This window comes from Aricia agestis, chromosome 1, assembly GCF_905147365.1.
Source record: "Aricia agestis chromosome 1, ilAriAges1.1, whole genome shotgun sequence".
NCBI lineage: Eukaryota > Metazoa > Arthropoda > Insecta > Lepidoptera > Lycaenidae > Aricia > Aricia agestis.
Genome location: NC_056406.1, coordinates 20,795,895 through 20,818,031, shown reverse-complemented (window position 1 = coordinate 20,818,031; position 22,137 = coordinate 20,795,895). Strand labels below are relative to the sequence as shown.

Here is a 22,137-nt window from a genome sequence, read left to right as displayed (position 1 = left end):
TAAGATTCTGGTATTCTGCTGTTGTAATGTATTACACTCTCCTTTACTATTTAAAATTTCTAAATATTTCTAATGATAAAAAAGCCTTTAAAATAGCTATATTGCTACTGATCACTTGCTTCTTCGGGAGAATTTCCGTATTCTTGCTTAAGCTCTCTTTCTGAGTAGAGGTACTGCCAATTATTCGACTTTTTATGTATGGAAAAAGGTTTTTGAGGGCGCTTTTCCTATGTGTCATCGCCCGCGCGCGGATCTGCACCGCATGAAAGTTGCCCGCATCCCATCATTTCATCGATGTTTTTCCTGCGGGTAACACGCGCTTGGCCAGGAGCCAGTTATCACCCGCCTACGGACCAGATCCGCTCGCGAGTGACTTAACGCATATCAGTTAATGCACCCGGGTCACCGCAGATATACAATTTCTAGTTGGCCGATTATCGCACAACTAAATTGCGTATTTTCACTTTTTGATTGTGGGTAATCGGAAGGGAATCGCGGTTCTGATACGATTGGTGTCCAATTATTTAGTTGCTTCCATACCAGTATCATTGAAAACTGTATTAAGATTATTATAATAATTTTAACGACGTTCATATATATATATATATATATATATATATATATATATATATATATATATATATATATATATATATATATATATATATATATATATATAATTGGAATCTCGGAATCGGCTCCAACGATTTTCATGAAGTTTAGTATATAGGGGTTTCTAGCTAGGAATCATTTTTAGAAAATGTATTTTTATTCGTGTTTTATCGATAATTGATAAATTGAAAAATGTGACTCTTCCTGACATCTATATACTGACATATATATCAGGTACTTATTTACTATCAGCAAACAACAATGGTCGTAGACGACAGACATCGGTGGTTATTTAAAAAATCGGCCAAGTGCGAGTTGGACTCGCGCACGAAGGGTTCCGTACCGTTATAGAGCGAAAGTTGGAAAATTTTTGTTTTTGTATGGGATTAAAAAAAAATATGGGAAACTAAAAATTTATTTATCTTGAATTTTGTTATTGATAATTAAAATACAAATATAATTAAGAATTCTCTGATTATTCCAAGTGCCTACATTTAGCCATTATTGATTACGAGCAAAAAAGGACAAAAAAATCACGTTGGTTGTCTGGGAACCGCCCTTAAATAATTATTTTATTTTGTTTTTAGTATTTGTTGTTATAGCAATAACAGAAATACACAATCTGTGAAAATTTCAAAAGTCTAATTATAGCGGTTCTTGAGATACAGCCTGGAGACAGACGGACAGAAAGACATACATCGAAGTCTCAGTAATAGGGTCCCGTTTTTACCCTTTGGGTACGGAACACCAAAAAACGTAATTTCCAAAAAGATTCAACAACTGAATTATTCAGTTGCACGAAATTAAAGCTTTTAAATATAAACAAAGAATAAAAGGGCATCAATAGAATCACTTCGGCCTTCAGAAAATGTCGTTTCATAAATATTTGCACGAAGCGATTGGCGCGGCTCTCCGCGTCAACTGTGGCCGGATTCATTTTTTGTGTTTATTTGTACGAATATTTTGGCGGCCCCGTTCGAAAGTCACCCGGTTTTATCTAGAAAAAGCTTTTGAGCTTTCGAAATCTATTTTGTGGTTCAATAAAGATTTTAATAGGCGGCTGAGGCCTTATTGTTTCTTGTTTGATATTCAACTCAAAACTTCCACAGAATCGATCGTCCACAAAGCGAGTAAAACTTTAGACGGTTTTAAATTCTAATTAATTAATTACAATAGTTGAAGTAATGAAAGGGAAGCCGCAAAATCAGTTCTTGTAAATTAATCTCGTCTCTTGATTAGAATAAACCTTGTGTTATATGGGGCGTCCACAAATTACGTGAGCTGTTTAAGGGGGGGCGTGTCCAGTCAAATATCATCTAATCTTACATTGGAGAGAGGGGGGTCTCGGCAAATCTCACAATTTCTTTTTCTTAGTGCTACAAAAAACCATCTGTATACTATTTTGGTCGATTTCATCCAGATTGTACGTATGCTTAAGATTTAATCATAAGCGTAATCGTAATACGATTAAGATCATTCATTACTCCGTTCGAAAAAAACAATTTCATTCATACTAATTGATCACGTTGCTCTATTCTACTACTGACTACCAGTAGTAACAGCTACTGACTGTCAAAGAATCCAACGCGTTTACGTAAGAAACCCACATTTTGGAAAATCTCACGTGAGATTGGGGGGTGGGGGAGGGGGTTGAATAAAATCTCACGAAATCTCACCAGGGGGGAGGGAGGGTCAGAAAAAGTAAAAAACACCTTACGTAATTTGTGGTCGGGTTTTCCCGGCTATGGTGAAGATGAAAGGAAGTGTAATTATTTAAGGAGTCTTAGATGTTATTCCATCATGGTGTCTTAATTACTAATTTAACTTAAATAAAGAGGTTTATAGGTCTGAGTTACATAAGCCATAAAGTTTACCTAGTCGGTTTTTTTACATTCGATTACTACGTGGTGAAATATCTTCTAAACAAAAACTTAAACACTTATACAAGGTTCTAGGATTTTAGAGATTTCGGTCACAGTCACGTCAGAATAATCCAGACGCACAAAAAGTAGACTCGGAAACTACCTCGGAAACAACTATTTTTAGTCATTGAAGGAAAAACTTCGTAGGATAAAATTTAGACAAATTTATTTTTGAAATGAATAATTCATAAACTTATGGAGTACTCTTGACTACCAACATACTTTATAAATGAATTAGGAGCTTGTCTATCATCCATTATTCATACGTTTACCGATGCACCTGTTGCAGACTCTCGCTAATAACAACAAACTAATGACCTACCCGATTACTAAATACCTCATTTCCATGTACATAATATTCCAGCAATAACAAATCAATAAATAATACAAAATAATAAATAATACAAACATCTCCGATACTATTGATTGTTTCTTGTTGTAAGGTTCATTGTGCCCATCACATTACAACAAGCTGAACTTAGTACTTACTCCTAAAGGCGAGTTAAACGAAACGTTTTTGCAATTTATTTATTCACGCTATAGTTAATGTATTCAATTTACTCGCTACTCGTTTAACATTGAGTATTTGCATCAGTTAAATGGTTATACATAATAATTATCATTGTAATATCAAAATATGAAATAATAGATAGTTGTAGCATATCAAACTCTCAATTATATCTACCAATAACCGATTAGCACACATTATAGTATTGATTTAAAAAATAACGTTGCTATGTCAAATAGTAGTAGCAATAAGTGCCAACTTAAAACGCAAGAGAAACATTGCCAACATGAAACTCAGTGCAGTTAGTGCAGTGTCTCGCGGGCGGGCGTGTCGTACACATTTGACAACAAAAGGTGGAAATGAGAGCATAATTTCTGAGCAATTACTAGTCCGTATCATGGAGCGCGGTCGTTGAAAACTATTACTATTACGGCGCGGCGCAGCTCAGGAAGCAACGTGCCCTAATATAGCCTACTACATTTTCCAACGCTATATTTTGTTCTAATTGAAAAGTTCAAGCGTAAAGTTCTGTTTTCACTCTATCTCTGCCTACATTAGTTTTTAGAGCACCGACGTGGAGGGTGGACGGCGAACTGCCTGTGAAATAGATTCAGTTAAATTAATATTGAATACTAACTTTAACCATAACATCCGAAATGTTATGGTTGAGACTTGAGATCTAAGATAAATTAGACTAATTTTTTTTTTATATTTACATATTCATATACACATATTTACAAGAATCTAGGATAGATTAATTTTCTACATACAAAATATTATTATAATTACTCGTATAAGTTTGATGGTCTTTGTTACGCTCAGATGTAGAGCATGTAACGCGCGGACGTTTTTTCCGAGCAATATCGAAATGAATGATGGAATTATTGATCTTCAGAGAAATTCGCACTGCGACACGTCAAAGAGGCAAAGAGTCCTTTTTGATTCGAAATACAATAGGGCCTAAAAGAAAAATCCCTTATTAAATGTATAAGGAAAAATCGTCACATTATTTATACTTCTGTTTACAAAAAATCCATTGTTTTACACGATATTAGATAACGTTCTTGGATGTAATCAGTCGAAAAAGAATGATTTTGCCGTCCCTTAAAAAATAAAAGCTAAATTGCAACAACGCCTTTTACCATTATGAAAACGGAAAATTTCTCTTACCCTTATAGCTATATATTATAATTTCTAACCACACTTTTCAGAATTATCTTTTGAAGTTTTTGGTTTGTGTTGTTTCAACGGAGTGTAGTTAATTATAATGAGTTTGAAATTTTAGAAAACGACGAGACGAATTTCATGTTATTTTCGTATTGCAATTTTATATTTGTAAATTGTAGCATAGAGGAATAAATGTATGGCTGGTCTCTGATTGTAGTAAAGAGATAATTCTATTAATTATCTCTTTACTAATTACGTACGTACTGTGTAAAATTTTTATAGCATCAAAATGACACCAAAGGAATTTTGAATTCCATTTTGCTTTGTATTTCTATTTTAACCGCGAAATTAAAAATTTACTTTGTAACCTCACCTCGAATTCTAATTTTACTCTCGCCTGAAACTTACAGTTCCATAATTTTAAAATTCGAGTGCTGTTTTAATTAGAAGATTAGAATTTTAGTATCTTAGCAAATTCAAAGTTATTTCGCGAATCTCGTGTAAAGGTTAGGTGGGGCATATAATATTATTTATGTTTTTGTTAATATTTATTTAAAGCTTTCGCTATCAGATACATAATAAAGTTCCCGTTTCCATTAAATACTAGCTATTTGACCGAGCTTTGCTCGGTATTCGATAAAGCACGAATAAAATTACATTTTCTAAAAATGATTCCTAGCTAGATCGATTTATCGCCCCCGAAACTCCCTATATACCAAATTTCATTTCGTTGGAGCCGATTCCGAGATTCCAATTATAAATATATATATATCTATATATATATATATATATATATATATATATATATATATATATATATATATATATATATATATATATATATATATATATCTATTATATATATATATATATATATATATATATATATATATATATATATATATATATATATATTATATATATATATATATATATATATATATATATATATATATACAATATCTGCGATTCTTTACTACAGTTTCGAGCATCTGGCTAGCGCAAAACAAGTTTGTCAATTATTATTAAAATTATAACATAGGTACTAAATTTTAAGCTATGGATTTCTGAAAAGTAACGCCTGATTCTAATTTAAAACTATTGTAAATTATAATTAGAATAAATATTATCAAAAGCTATTAGGCGAGTCGACGAGTCAGTGGTGGATGAGCGATGATGGGCGGGCGGCGGGCTCCAGACCTCCGAGCGAGCGGTAAGCGGCGCAAACACACACACTTTGTTAATTAAAACAAACAGTACTTAATGAGTTTCCCCATCCGAGTTCATTTAAGAACTTATGTGGTTTTCGGCTACTCAAATAAATAACAGAAACTGTACGTGACTCGAATTTATATCTCCAGCTCAAATATTAAATAAACAATTTGAATATTTCTTTATCAGCCGCGGCCCGCGTTTTAATTTTAAAGTATTTTTCTTCGCCGCTAGCTTTATTTACGTTTTGTCTTTGTTTTAATCATTTATTTTATTACGAGCTTTTGCGCGCGGCTTCGCTCGCGTTAAGAAGTATTATTATATACAAACTTTCATCTCCTATTTTAACCCTTTGGGGTTGGAATTTATCAAAATCCTTTCTTAGCGGATGCCTTCGTCATAACATCTACCTGCATGCAAAATTTCAGCCCGATCATTCCAGTGGTTTGGGCTGTGCGTTGATAGATCACCATGTCAGTCCTTTGAGTTTGAGTTTTATATATAGTTACCTTTGAGTTTTATATATATAGATTTATCATTATCAAATTTTGATGTCAAAAACTATTATAATGACGTATAACTACTTCTTAACGCGCTTATTAGTCATAACCAGTGGTCGGCGTAGGTAGTGCCATCCCGCGGGATTCGTTAATCGCGGCATAACGTGGACATGCCTCTCAATCCCGCGATTCTGGGATTCGCATTGAAATAATATATAATCGGAAATACATTCAGAATTTGATATTTAAACAACAAATATTGTGACAAACGTAAATAAAGAAATAATTTGTTAGTTTTTTATTTATTTATCATAATTATAAGTTTTATATGATATTAACAAATAAGTAAAAAATTAACAGAAATGTGATTATATTTATTTGGATATAAGTAGTATATCGTAGATCACTTTCAGGCTTGCCTGTGTTACCTGCAAATAATTTGATTGTTTAATTATAAAAATCCATTTAATGTTTATCAAATATTGACTTTCTTTTAAAATATATTTAAACAACAATAAACAATAATGAATTCGCTTAGTGGCACCGTTAAACATTCGACGCAAACAACCGAGCGATCATTCGCAGGCAACACAGGCAAGCCTGAAAGTGCTTTACGATATACTACTTATATCCAAATAAATATAACATTTTTTGTTCTTTTCGTCTGTTATGTGTGGATGGGATATTTTGGACTCACGCGCAAAAAAAATGCTACACACAGAACAACAAGCCATGCGCTACTCGCAAGTGTCTGCTTGCTGTGTGCGGGGTGCGGGCCACCCCGCACCCCGCACACGTCTTGCTCCTGCGGTATTAAATAAATATGGATTATAATTAAAAAGAAAGAGTTATGTTTAGTTAATAAATAATAGATATCGATTTTGACGCGTAATCTTTTTTTTTCATACTGGCAACTAAGCAAAACATGGCTGAAGAAATATTAGACGTAGAAAAACGTTTAGTGACTCATTTATTTAGGCCTTTTTTATCCGGCGAAATTATGACTCAAAACTCGTTTTTTTTCATTAATTGTAAAGTAAATACTTGATTATTCGCGATAATTCGGAACGCGGGATTTTATCCCGCGATCCCGGAGGTATGTCCATGTTAACATATACAATTGAGGTCATTCACCCTAAATGGCACTACCTACGCCGACCACTGGTCATAACTCATACTACACAATATGATCGTTATTGCAGTCGATGTATTACAACGACATTTCGGAATGATTACACAATAGAAATCAATTTAGATGTCCTCCTAATGTTCTCGTTTAAAGAAGTGCAAAATCTAATTATCCCATCGCGGATAAATCCGGAGTTTCTAAGAGAATACATCGACCATTAGCGTCGATTGGAGAGCGCTAAAAGCTATCCAATACCGTGATAAAACTGGCTCCCGTATTAATAAAATGAAACGGCTGCTCTTGACTTCCAGCAGTGGACCAGATGTGAGCGCTATTCTATACGCCTTCTTTTTTATGGAGAAATGCTTTACGCATCTCTGGCAGATTGGGGTTATCGGCCGGGGTATGTCGGACTTCCCTGGGCAGGGTCTATCCACTAAAACCCCATGGTGCTCCACTCCTCACGTAAGGCAGAGTTGGGGTTCGATAGAACCTACCGCAACACTACCAGCTATCGTCCATATCGTGCAGATCCATCGCATAGGCTCCTACTGTGGTGGGAAATAAACCACTGTATTTGTACATATTTTACAGCACAACTTTCCCCGTCTATTTTTACTCGATCTAGGCCACTAGACGGACCCGGTCGGACTGGCTGTAATATCAGAATTTTATAAAACCCTGTCCTATTTATGTATCGGGTCCATAAAATTAAATTATTAGTTGCAATATTTTTACATCGTCGTTCCGATGTAAAAATATTTTACAATGCTGGAATATAAGTGAAGCCTTCTTAGCTAGGGTCGTTGCAGGAAATGAGTCGTTCAGTCTTTTTGTGTGTGCTTTTTACGTATACTTCTAGACGTTTATTGTACACTTCGTAACCTTCACATTTAAATCAAATTTACATTACGAACCGCCGCTACCTAATTTTATTTATACGAATTGATCGTATTCCTCTACTTTCTTTTGAAAAGGTCCAGGGTTTAGGCTCACATTATAACAGACTGAAATGAGATAGCGTCCCTTCGCATTTGGGTCAACAAATACAAAAACACTGAATTTTCTCCACTTCGTGGTTTTTAGAAACGTGATACGAATCGAAGTAAGGTTCGAGAAGAGACCTTAGGAATATTCGTGCAATTTTTTCACAAAATTGAACCTACCACGCGGCGAGATTTATGTATATCACCGACTAGCTTAAGGTTTTGTTGCAGATGAAGACTTTTTTAGAAAAAAGACGCATTTAGATTCAACGAAACCACCGCTCGGCCCGCGCCCTCCTTTTTTCATAGTCATAAAATATAAAAGTGAAATATTTTATCTCGGCGAGTGCTCGTTTCATTGTTGTGATTTTTCCATTGCGATCGTCTAATCCGTAGCTGACCGTACCGACTACCGACTCATCGCTCGCTGCACACTGTACATTCCATACTCAATAGAAAAGTTGTAACTTTGAAATAGCTTTATTAAAACCTATTGTTTTTCTTTATGATAAAATATACTTTATAATATTTACGATAGGCGATGGTTAGTATGCCGTACATATATAATCTTAACAGATACAAGATTTTTTAACCCTTCAATAGAAGAAATACGATAAAGTATGATTGTATGTTATTTTATTAATAAGTCTGTATCGCAGCATTGGTTTTATATACTGTTTAAATTAAGTTCAATAATTATATATGTTTTATTTGGTGAGTAAATGAATGAATGAATGAATGAAAGATAGAGTCCACGTAAATCTTTGAGCAACTTTCTCCATTCAGCCTTTCAGTAGGAAATCAAGAGAACATTATTAATAGGCGGGTAATTAATTGGCCAGGTGGACCTAAATTAGCCATTATGGGAGCCGAAAAGGTTAATGAAATCGGCTCACGTGACCGACGTAATGGCCGAATCGGAATATTTTCCGGACGAAGGTACGACAGCGAAACAAACGGCGTGCCTAATTAGCACCCCCAGCCATCTCATCTCATCTGTAATTGAGGGATCCCTTTTGAAGTCGCTTTTATAAAAACAAATTCAATTTCACGTACACGAATACCTGTGTCCTTCAAAATCAAAAAATCGATATCGTTGGCAATATAATATGTGTTGTCTGCGATTTTGTTTATAATTATTATGGTAGTACATTATGTTCCTTCATTAATAGAAGTCTTTGTAATATTGCAATTGTTTTTCCAATCCAAGTTGAGCTTGTCTAATAACCCGACCACGGCGAAGCAAAAAGAAGGGTCATGATTGACTTTGAAATGACGCGCCGCATCACTTCAGTAGTTGATATAATAAATGAAAAATTATGTACTATGAACACGAGGGAAGGGCGCGTGATTTTAAGTTAGACAAGCCCTAATTGTTCTTGATAAATAATATTGTAATTTTGCCCTATGGCATTAAGTCCGCCGTTGTACTATCAGAGAAGTTGATTCCTAGGCAGATGGGGGACCTACGTAGTTCGCTCACGTTACATTGAATTGACATGTTCCGACCAAATGACGTTGGTCTGTCAGCTGCCTAGGAATCTATTTCCTCGATGGTACATTGTGCATAAAGTATAAAATAAAATAAAGATAAAATTATTATCAATCAAATGTAATTTATGTAATATTGAAATTGTTTTTCCAATCCAAGTAGTAGTTTTAATACATAATATTATAATTATCAATCAATCAAACTTGTTGCAACATAGCATTATTATAATATTTCTCATTGCAATATCCAGAAAAGTAATCGCTCCGACTTAATTGAAACGAACGTTAACGTTCGGAAAAAAATAACATCTTATTTAAAGTGTTATTTTTATAATTCAACAGTGCTGAATAGTATTTTACTGTCGTTGTTTTGGACGGAGAACAATTCCATTTCCGACCTATTTCTTTTTATCGCTATCGAAATCGAATAACGGTCGACACGATCGTTAATAGCTTATGTTAATACTCCAACCAGAATAATAGTACATTCGAGCCTACTGATGATTTGTCGTATAACGTATTCGATCGAGCGGAAATGCAAATAACCATCGAAAATTTGACGTGGGAGAGCGATGTTTCGGCGCGAATGGGCTGGCTCGACCGGAGAAATACCACGGGCTCACAGAAAACCGGCTTGAAACATCGCTTGCGCTGTGTTTCGCCGAGTGAGTGAGTTTACCGGAAGCCCAATCCCCTACCCTTTTCCCTTCCCTACCCTCTCCTATTTCCTTCCCTACCCTCCCCTATTCCCTTCCCTACCCTCCCCTATTACCCTATAGGGAATAGGGTAATAGGGGAGGGATAGAGCCTCTTAAAAGGCCGGCAACGCGGCGGCTCTTCTGATGCTGCGAGTGTCCATGGGCGACGGAAGTTGCTTTCCATCAGGTGACCCGTTTGTTCGTTTGCCCCCTTATTTCATAAAAAAAATGACTCTATTTATTTGACGAAATCCGCGCAAACACATACTGACCGATAATAAACTCCGCACAATACAGAAAAGGCCAAAGTTGCGAAGAAGTTTCGCGAAAAACATTCGGGACAAAGAATTAAGTCCGGAAGGAAAAACATAATTTAACAGCTTATAAAGAAGTTATGACTTTATTTATAACGACGTGTCCTACTTTTATTAACATTTGTAAAAAGTTGTCTCTATAGAAATTCATTTTAATTTACTGGCACCTAGATGACACTTACGGCCCCTTTTCTTTCCTCTCCGGATGGCTTTCGACACTCGCAACGAACATATTATAATATACACAAAGTGGGCTTCGTACATCTGAATGCAGAGGAATCTTGAGGCAGTTAATTTAAATAACAATATTTTACCTCTCGTTACGTTCGCCCTTTCCTTTGAAGAAGCAAAGGGTGTAAGGTCGATGCTAAGTACTAAAAAACCTATTCCTGTGAACAAGTTACTGGAGAAGATTTTTACTCGCATCGTCAACGGTATTTTAAGGAAATGACAGATATGGTGTATTGAAAAACAAGTTCCGAAAGACGTTACGATTCTAGTTATTTTGTAATGTATTAGTATTTATTATTTACCTAAAAGCTTTGACATTTTTCTGAAATCTCCAAGGAATAACGCTGTACATGCGTAGGCAGAAAATATTTACAAAGCATGACAGGCAGTTTTTCCTTTGAACGTAGAATTTCCCGAAAGATTCCCGCAAATTCCGGCTAATACTTTACGGTATATTTTATCAATAAACTAAGTAAAATATTACAATACTATTATGAATCATTAATAACAAGAAAATTCTATGAGGTCTCAGTGTTTATTTTATGGCAATAGGTCAATCTAAAGTTAATGTTTTCATTAACGTCGGAACATCGAGAAATCTCGCGTACGATCCGATTAGTAAGGGGAAAAATTATGCTGTCCTTATCCCATAAGAATATTATATTTTAAGATCCATACTTACCTAATATTCCAAGAACTGATTGAAATCTAAACTAGGTACTAAACAAGCATAAAAATGAGCATGAGATAACCCACGTGGATACGTCTTGTATCCACATATTGTCCGAAGATAAGAAATTACAATGCATTACGTATTTACACATGATCTAAGGAAATCTCATTACGTAGACCTGAAAATGATAAGCGGCAGCTCCCTCGGCGGCCGGAGACTGTGGAGATAACGCATCCGACCCTTATCACTAAACGATTCTTACCGTTTGTCATAAATTTTATCACAGCGATGAACGGACGCGAGTCCTTTTTTCGGTTCTTTCCTCGGGCGGCTTAATGGGCCGTAAAGAGGAGAACGAGTCCTCGGCGGTCTTTTACAGTCACCGGAACACAAATTTATAATTTAGCACTCGAACATTTTCCTCGGCACCACACGATTTATTTACAAAATATTTTAAGTCATGGACGTACTCCAAAAAGTTTTTTCGCAAAAAATTTGTAACACAAGTTTAGCCGCAATTTTACTTGAGTAAAGGAGTTAAAATATTTTTGCAATTCCAAGAAAGCTCGACGTGCAATTCCTAGTCGACTCGAGTTTCACGTCGTGTTGTCGCGCGGCCGAATGTCAAACGTCGATCGCGGCGAGCTCGCGCGGAGCCGGGGTGGGTCTGATCGGCCGCTCGCCTCGCGGCCAGCTGAGAACTGCGCGAGTGAGCCGGCGAGCGGCGAGGCGGTGGGCCGCCCGCCCGGCGCACGCGCCCGCCCGAGATCGATACACCCCACCCGCCCCACGAGCGCGCCCGCCGCCCGCCCCCACGCACGCAGCGGTCGCGACGACTCTCGCACTCGAGACGCGCTCGATTCTTTAATGTAGCCGGCTAAGATACGTGCGGCTAATGACGACGAAACAGAAACTGAAATGACACCGCGCCCCCGACGATCCGCCACGATTAAAACGTAGCGATCCGGCTCCGATAGCGCGATGCCGCCTCGATCGGAATCAGCATTGAGTAAACGGAGCGCTAAATAAATCTAAAATAACATCCAATTTATGAAACGGTTACAGATATAACGGTTTCGACGCTCGGAAAATATTCTGTAAACCAAACAAACAGAAATTGGGTTCTTTGAAATACTCTAATGGACTATCAAATATTTATCAACGAAACTTTTTCAATAAGCATAAACAGGGCAATAAAATATTCTTCTATTTCCGACCCTCCGGTCGTACGAGATTCTCGCCGGCTCCTCGAGCGGTCGAGACGTTCAAGGAATGCCGAATATTGATTGCGATTATTAAAACTGCCAAACTGAATCATGAATGGCATTCTCGTTGCATTTCGTTCATTCACGTTCCGCCATCCGCCGCCCGCCGCCGCCGCGTTCGCAGGTGCGCGGGCGGTCCTCGCAGTATTTATAATGTGATTGAGAAATAATTTCATAGTTATTTGTCACTTTGTGAACCTCTCGGGCAGCTTTTATCTTAAAATGATTTGCAGAACGTTTTCTCGTGGGGAATCGGTGGAATAAATTTAATGACCCTTTATCAAAATAAAATTATGATTGCTGGTTGCTTCGCTGTGCGCAATCACAGAAACGGAGTTAAGTGATTTTGATTACTTTAAAAATGTTTCTCCATTATTGTTTCAACTCGGACAGCCCCATTTGATTTTCGTCGAAAGTGATTAGGGACGTTAAACTCGGTTTAAACTTCATTACCTGTACTACCTGTACTGACCATGTGAACGATTGTAGGACACATAATTATATAAAATATATTATTACATCGCAAGAGAAGTTTACGTGTTTTAATTAAAAAGCTCTCTAAACTTGTTTATGGAATAAAAACTTCGCAGACTCGGTATGTAATACATAACAAGTTTAGTGCATAACAATCGATTGTTCACTGCAAAATTGCAATACATTTTAACTGTTCGTAAATATTAAACGGCATATTTATGTAGATGCCAACCACATTAGACACCACGAATATCTTCCGCCGCAGTAAACGACGCCAGTCGACGATGTAAGTCAGAGGAATATCTTCTGCCCTGAACGTTCTAATGGGGTGCAATACTTTGAATTTTATTTTCAAAGTGCAAGTAAAATGTCTGCAGCTCGAACTCGGTAGACGTTCCGTTCCACTTGACATAATAGGAGTACAATGCGGCTACAAGATTGTTCTAAAAATATCATCTACTATTATATAACAGTATCTGGATGCCGGTGACGAATTATGACGTATTACGTACGGCGGCTACATCCATCATGTACATTCCGTATGCTCTTATTTTGCAGATGATAAGCAGTCGAAGGATGCTATTGTGGAATAAATTATAAGCAAAAAACTTTTTGAAAAAAGCTTTTATTTGCTTTTACTTACTTCAAAAGGAAGAAAATAAATTTCCCCTTAAACATTCTAACTATTAAGTTATAACCTCAATATATTATACAATTTGCATTATTATAAAAGCTTGTTGCGAGACTTAACAATCTGTCAACATTTAATTACTTTAATAAAATAAAAAATATAATAACAGTTTACTCAGTTAAGTTGGCACTCACTAGTTTATTATTAACAAATCACGCGACTAGCTTTTATAATAATGCAAATTGTATAATATATTGAGGTTATAACATAATAGTTAGAATGTTTAAGGGGAAATTTATTTTCTTCTTTTTAAAGTAAGTAAAAGCAAATAAAAGCTTTTTTCAAAAAGTTTTTTGCTTATAATTTATTTTTTGTTTTTTAGTTAAATCTCTGACTAGATTTCTTAGATTCGTTTCCAAGTTACTCTCAATGAGCCCATTCATTTGATACCCATAATGCAGAAGTGCATTAAAATTAACTATATCCTCCTACGAGTACCTCGAATGAGACGCCACATTGGATGTAGTATGACATGATATTCGTTTTCGAGTTACTCTCAAAAAGCCCTTTCATTTAATATCCATATTGTAAAACTGCATAGAAAATAACTATTTCGTCATCTTGGATGGTCGGCCATATTGGATTTAGAGTGATGTCACATACGATATCATGTATTGTCATCCAAACTAAACGTGCCTGCAAAATTTCAGCTCGATCGGTTAAATATATCTACTCCAAAATTTAGTTCCAAGATTTCACCCGAACATACATACTTAACATACATACATACAGAGCAAGTTAAATAAAAGCTTTTAAAATTATATTTTCCGGATCACAATTACCAAGGAAAGATCACAATGAAATGAATGGTAGGAACTTTCGTTTTGGTTTTTATTTTGGAGACTTTTAAGGCGAATGAGTATTTTATACCTACATCATCATTATCACTAACACGAAAACGAAAGCAGTCAGGTTGTGCCCACCTGGATTGTAACTAATCGTCTAAATCGTTTTAAAAATCAAATTCTTATTTCTTTCATAAATATGATGAAAAGCTAGATAGCCTGACATTAAACCAAGGATTAGAATTAACCCAGAACAGCGCAAGCGAAGCCTGGCTGATGCCTGATAATGCATTCAAAACACTATAAAAAGCTGATCATTTTGGACGATGCTGCCTCAATATTTTGGGCACGTTTTGAAATCAATGATAAAATACACCGATGAACATTGATCGACGTATTGATATGATTTTATCGTATATCTTTAAACGATTAATTCTTGTATATAATATATAATTGGAATCTCGGAATCGGCTTCAACGATTTTCATGAAATTTAGTATATAGGGGGTTTCGGGGTCGATAAATCGATCTAGCTAGGAATAAATTTTAGAAAATAACATTTTATTCGTGTTGTATGGAGTAACGAGCAAAGCTCGGTCAAATAGCTAGTGTTACTTTATTCAGATTTGATTTCATTTTATTTTCAATGTTTAGTTTTTAACCATTTTATTGTTTGTAGAATTAACAAGTTTGCAAAGCGATCAAGCGAAGTAATAATAAAATATAAAAACCATGTTTAAGAGTTTAACTAAAGATTTTTAATTTATTTTATTCATTCTATATAAATTCTCAACTTCAGAATATCGTAACTTCAGTAAGCAGTTAAAGAATTGCGTCGTACCATTGCATTGGGAATGAGCTCTTTAAATTTTGAACTCTTGTTAATGTTTAATTATACAAGTTACTACATAAACGTCTTGAGTAAAATCTAGGTTTTGAAGATACGACGGCTAAGCTATGAAATTTATATGAACATAATTCTGTAACGCGCAAACTTTTTGGGTTTATTGACCGTTAAAGTGGTATTAAAATGCTCGAAAATAATATTTGCGAAATTTCATAATTCACTCTGATTCTACATTTTCATTACTTAGCAGCTATTATGAATATTAGGGTCTGCAACTAGGGTCGAAATAATGAATAAGAGAGTATAGTTATAGTATGATATATTTTAATTCATTAATTTAGTTTTGCTTAATTTCGTTAAAGGTAAGGTTAAAGGTATATTTAAAATATTTATTATCTTTTATCTGACATCGAACAATAAATATACACTTACTGAGCAAGTTTCATACTTACAATACGCAATGCAACTATTCCCTTATATCAATATCTTACTGTTCTTCATGATTTACAAACATAAACACGACGAGAATATTGTTTGTTTGTCCATCCCTCGCTCGGCTGCCGAGTAGCTCGAGGACGAGCTAGTGCTTTTTTAGCTGTTTCCTTCATCAATTCTTATTCAGTAATGGGTATGAGGATATTGCTTGCGGCTTCTCGTTGCTGCGTTGTGGGAGAGCCTTGCTTCGGCACGAATGGGCCGGCTCGACCGGAGAAATACCACGTTCTCACAGAAAACCGGCGTGAAACAGCACTTGCGCTGTGTTTCGCCGAGTGAGTGAGTTTACCGGAGGCCCAATCCCCTATCCTAATCCCTTCCCTATCCTCCCCTATTCCCTTCCCTTCCCATCCCTACCCTCCCCTATTACCCTATTCCCTCTTAAAAGGCCGGCAACGCACCCGCAGCTCTTCTGATGCTGCGAGTGTCCATGGGCGACGGAAGTTGCTTTCCATCAGGTGACCCGTTTGCTCGTTTGCCCCCTTATTTCATAAAAATAAAAAAAAAGCATTTTTATATTAACAAACCTCTAAATTGTATAAGTTTCACAAAATCTCGATAACGGCTGAACCGTTTTGGTAATGTTAGTGTTGAAATATTCGTGGAAGTTCAGGAAAGGTTCATATTAGGAGGAAAGTGATACGAAGTTCTTAGTAAAGATCAAATAAATAAGTAAGCGTTGTAAACCTTTTTAGAGTTCAACATTTATCTATATATTAATACGTGAGCCAAAAACTTTGTATCCCTTTTGACGAAAAATGGGGAAAGTTAAGTGAATGAAATTTTGCACACTTATAGTTTATAATATGATGAAGGAGTGCATCGAGCTAATATTATTTTGAAATTATGCTTTTATCATACATTTTTTTAACAAATGAAACATTACACACACTACAACATACATACTAGGAAAATGACAGATTTTTGAGTGACAAGCCTATACATACGAATTATACTCTTTTATTTATGGTTGAAGTCTTTTGCAATCTTTTGACAACAAGGTGACAAATTGAAAATGGATTATAGTTTTTTTATTGAATCTTAGATACTATTAGACGATGCTTACACGGCCAGTCTGAGATCAGCTGAGTCCCAGAGACAAGAGTTGAAAAATATGATAGTCAATATTTTTTTACAAAATATAGGTAGTGGACAGTGGTCCTAATGTCGTTGAAACTAAGGTCGAATTTCGACCATTGGGCGATCTCTAGTAAACCTAAAAATATAAACGAATCAATGTAGCAAGGCAGATATAGTAACTGTAGACAGATTTTCTCTAAGTCATGTAGTCGATATAAAATATCTCCTTTCGCATTCGTCTTATAAAGAAAATTCGCAGCGTACACAATAACAATTCCAGCAGCGTCGATGTCTAGAGCGAGTTACTCCATGTAGAAAGGCAATCGGAATTTATTGGCCGCTCAATCAGCGGCTGATGCAGACACGTCCCGCCCACTAACTAAACACTTCCAATACTGACACCTCAACATATATTGCACTAGATGACGCCCGTGACACTGTTGTACCAACATTCGTTTACTGCTCGAGAACCGTACATTTTTTCGGGACAAAAAGTATCTTATGTCCTTTCCCGGGACTAAAAGTATCTCCATACTTCCTCTGTGGATCAATGGTTAAGAATGTGTGGCAGCTCAAGCCGGGGATCGCGGGTTCGAATCCCGCCAACGGAACAAAATGTGTTCAATGTTCCTGGGTCATGGATGTGTATTAAATAATAATTATGTGTATTGTTACGGTACGGCATCAGGTACGCAAGTACATACTTACTCGAACCTTCTAAAAAGGTCAAATGTTTGTTTACGTGTTTACCCTTTATTTGTTAGCGTGTTTGAATTTAGACCTTATGACTGAGTCCATAAGGTCTAAATTAAATTCAACTTACTGCACTTATCGCAAGGACGGCAGTTTTATTGTGGCACATTCCCGAGCCTACTAGAAATTTCCCACGGTTGTTTACTTGTTTACGTGAAATCGGGAAATTTCTGGAATTCGTCTCGCCATATAAAAAGAGCCGCAGGCAGACCCGGCAATTCAGTTCGGTTCGAGCGATCATCAAGGCGATTTCGGAGTGAACACAAGTGATCAATAGTGAGTGAACCAGTGAAACCTGCGACTTGGCTACGACCTAGGACAGTGATAGTGCTTAGTGATTGGACCTAGTGATTAGTGTTTGGACTTAGTGCTAAGTGTTGTGACCTAGTGTTTAGTGCAGTGTTAATAAAGTCTTCAAGAGAGTCACCAGGTCTTTCTCTCCAAATCCTCGAACCCTAGCACGTAACAACTGGTGTCAGAAGTGCGATTTGGAGATGCCATTGACTTCAAGGGGAGTCTCAGGACAAGGGCGCAGCGAGCTGCTGCCATTGACTCCGAGAGAGGAGTTGCGGAGGCCACACCCACTGGGGACCAAGCTCCGCCCACTGAGGGACAGGCCCCACCCACTGGCCCCGCCCACATGGCTCCGCCCACTGGCCACGCCCACCAGGATCCGCCCACTTTGGATGAAGCCACGCCCACTGGCTCCGCCCACCGGGACACGCCCACTGGCCACGCCCCTCTGGATCCGCCCACTTTGGGCATGGCCACGCCCACTGGCTCCGCCCACCAGGCCACGCCCACTGGCCCCGCCCACCAGGCCCCACCCGTAGCTCCTACAGCCCCCCAAGTGGCCCTTCATTTAGAAAGTTTAATTGAATTAATGGAGCTGCAAAGGGCTGAAATCAGAGCGATTCGAGAGGCACAAGACCGCAAGCTCGGCGCTTTGCAGGAGTCACAAGACCGCAAGCTCGGCGCTTTGCAGGAGTCACAAGACCGCAAGCTCGGCGCTTTGCAGGAGTCTCAAGAGCAACAAAAGGACCTCCAAGAGAAAGCGCTTCTGGCCATAAAGGATGTCAGTGACACGGTGACTAAGCTTCGTAAAGATGTCGACGTAATGAAAGAACGAGTTACTGGGTTAGAGACGGTTGTGGAAAATTTGAAAACCGGATTCACAGAACTACAGAAGAGAGTAGTGCGCCTAGAAACTACGGGAGTTGCGGTGTCTAGTGGAGTCACTGGTGTGGCGCAAGGACCAAGAGTAAAGGTGCCACCGTACGACGGCACTACTTCTTGGAACGCTTATCGTCGGCAATTTCAGACTCTTGCTACCGCAAACGGATGGACGGAGGAGCAATGCTTGACCGCTCTCACTGTTGCACTCAGAGGGCAAGCTGTGTCGGTTCTGGAGGCACTGCCACATACGGTAAATGGTTTCCAAGACCTGATGGAGGCACTGGAATCCAGATACGGGGAGCGACACCTGGAGCACGTGTTTCGTACCCAACTGCGTGACAGAGTCCAAAGTTCAGGAGAAGGACTTCAACAATGGGCGTTGGAAATTGAAAAACTCGTCAGGAAGGCATATCCAGGAGCCGACACCAAGATGGTCGACACAAATATTGTTCAAGGATTTGTCGACGGAATCAAAGACTTGGAGGTCAGGGCTGCAGTAAGACTTGGTCACCATACCTCGCTAAAGGAAGCATTAGCGCATGCTTTGGAAGTCGAGGCTGTGCGCCATGACATACGGCAGACCCATAAGATCCACAAGGTCTCTGAAGAAGTCAAGGAAGTTAAGGCTTCTAGGAGGAAAAGATTTGAAGCCATGTGCTATAAGTGTGGTGAGAGGGGCCATCTTCAGCTAAACTGTCCGCAGAAGAAGACCCAGATGGCAAGGATAAAAAGGATCGAGGAACAAATGGAGGAGTTGAAGAAGCAAGCGGTTTCGTCCCCTACCCGGAATCATGGGGAACGAATAGAATCCAGAACTAAGGGGCGAGTACTGGATGACGCGGAGAAAGCCCCGGTAACTGTTACCTCCCAGGCACGGAGCGGAACAAAGAGAACAAGTAATTTGGGGCACATGGAGAATGAAGCTATGAGAAAGGCTCAAGAAAGAGATGACGACCTTCGGCACATCATCATATGGAAGAAATGGGGTGACGTAAAACCAATCTGGAGTGAGCATGCACCCACTGGCGCTGTCACTAAGGCGTACTGGGAGCAATGGGACAGTCTGATACTTCAGGACGGACTACTCTACCGGAAATGGCAGAAGGCTAACGGCAGAGAGTTCTATTTTCAGATAATTGTCCCAAGGGCAAGAGTACCAGATGTTCTCCGCGAGATACATGAGGGCGTATCAGGGAGTCATCTAGGCGTCAAGAGGATGCTAAGGAAAGTGCGAGAACGATTCTTCTGGTTGCATTGGAGAGATGATGTGCAGGATTGGTGCCACAGATGTATTACTTGCGCTGCTGTAAAGGGACCACAGACCAGGAGTAGTCGTAGGAACAGCGTGGCGCGTTACCATGGCAGTAACAATGATGCTCGGGACGAGCTCTCTAAGAGGGGAGTAGTGTTACGGTACGGCATCAGGTACGCAAGTACATACTCGAACCTTCTAAAAAGGTCAAATGTTTGTTTACGTGTTTACCCTTTATTTGTTAGCGTGTTTGAATTTAGACCTTATGACTGAGTCCATAAGGTCTAAATTAAATTCAACTTACTGCACTTATCGCAAGGACGGCAGTTTTATTGTGGCACATTCCCGAGCCTACTAGAAATTTCCCACGGTTGTTTACTTGTTTACGTGAAATCGGGAAATTTCTGGAATTCGTCTCGCCATATAAAAAGAGCCGCAGGCAGACCCGGCAATTCAGTTCGGTTCGAGCGATCATCAAGGCGATTTCGGAGTGAACACAAGTGATCAATAGTGAGTGAACCAGTGAAACCTGCGACTTGGCTACGACCTAGGACAGTGATAGTGCTTAGTGATTGGACCTAGTGATTAGTGTTTGGACTTAGTGCTAAGTGTTGTGACCTAGTGTTTAGTGCAGTGTTAATAAAGTCTTCAAGAGAGTCACCAGGTCTTTCTCTCCAAATCCTCGAACCCTAGCACGTAACAGTATGATATAATAAAAATTTAAAATATGTTATGTATATTATAAAAGTATTAAATATATTTCCGTTGTCTGGTACCCGTAACACAAGTCCTTCAGGTACTTAACGGGGCCAGACTGGCGTGGTGTGAAGCGTCCATAGATATTATTATTATTATTACTTTCAGTAATTTCGGTTCAGTGGTTTGGGCGTGAAGAGGTAACGGACAAGCAGACACAATTTTGCATTTTAGCATTAGTATGGATTTCTTCAGTTATAAGTAAACCGTAAACGAGTTGATGTCCGCAACCCAAATAGGTTGTATAACTATACAGTAGTAAATACTACTGTATACTGCAAAGGAACCGTCTTACCTGAAACTGTCCTAAGTTCTACAATATTTAATTACTTCCATTCGAAAGACTTAAATCGGTTCAGCGGTTTAGACGTAAAGAAGCAACAGACATACCGACTTACAGACAGAAAGCCTTAGCCGGTGGGAGAATCCCGTAGGATTCACACCTCACAGAAGACCGAACTGAAACAAAGCATCTTCAGCGGGGCTAAAATGGTCGCTTTGAAGAATCATGATATGAATCCTAAATTTAATACGTGGGAGAGCCATGCTTCGGCACGAATGGGCCAGCTCGACCGGATAAATACCACGTTCTCACAGAAAACCGGCGTGAAACAGCGCTTGCGCTGTGTTTCGCCGAGTGAGTGAGTTTACCGGAGGCCCAATCCCCTACCCTATTCCCTTCCCTTCCCTACCCTCCCCTAATACCCTATTCCCTCTTAAAAGGCCGGCAACGCACATGCAGCTCTTCTGATGCTGCGAGTGTCCATGGGCGACGGAAGTTGCTTTCCATCAGGTGACCCGTTTGCTGGTTTGCCCCCCTTATTTTATATAAAAAAAAATATATGATTCATTTTTCTAAAATCGCAAAATGCAACTCTGCTTGCAATTCATTTCTGTATTTTTGTACTTATTTGACATTTGTCAGTTTGACAGTTTTGACAATTCATTTGCTGAATTGATTGAGAGGAATTGCTAAATGTGACCATTTTAGCCCCGCAGGTCGGTCAAAGAAGAATTAAATGTATTTACAAGGAGTCAACTCTCAACTTCCAAAGCCTATTATACGGCATAAATAAAAAAATCGACCAAGTGCGAGTCGGACTCGCGCACGAAGGGTTCCG

The 22,137-nt window shown here is 38.3% G+C and overlaps 1 long non-coding RNA gene across 1 annotated transcript in view; it reads right to left on the bottom strand.

The window, feature by feature from the left end:
- The window catches only part of LOC121727057, a 61,027-nt gene extending 48,900 nt beyond the window's left edge, over positions 1 to 12,127 (bottom strand). The window contains exon 1 of the long non-coding RNA XR_006035616.1: positions 11,706 to 12,127. This is a non-coding gene — a long non-coding RNA (uncharacterized LOC121727057). The remainder of the gene's footprint in view (positions 1 to 11,705) is intronic.
- Between the last annotated feature and the right edge of the window lie 10,010 nt (positions 12,128 to 22,137).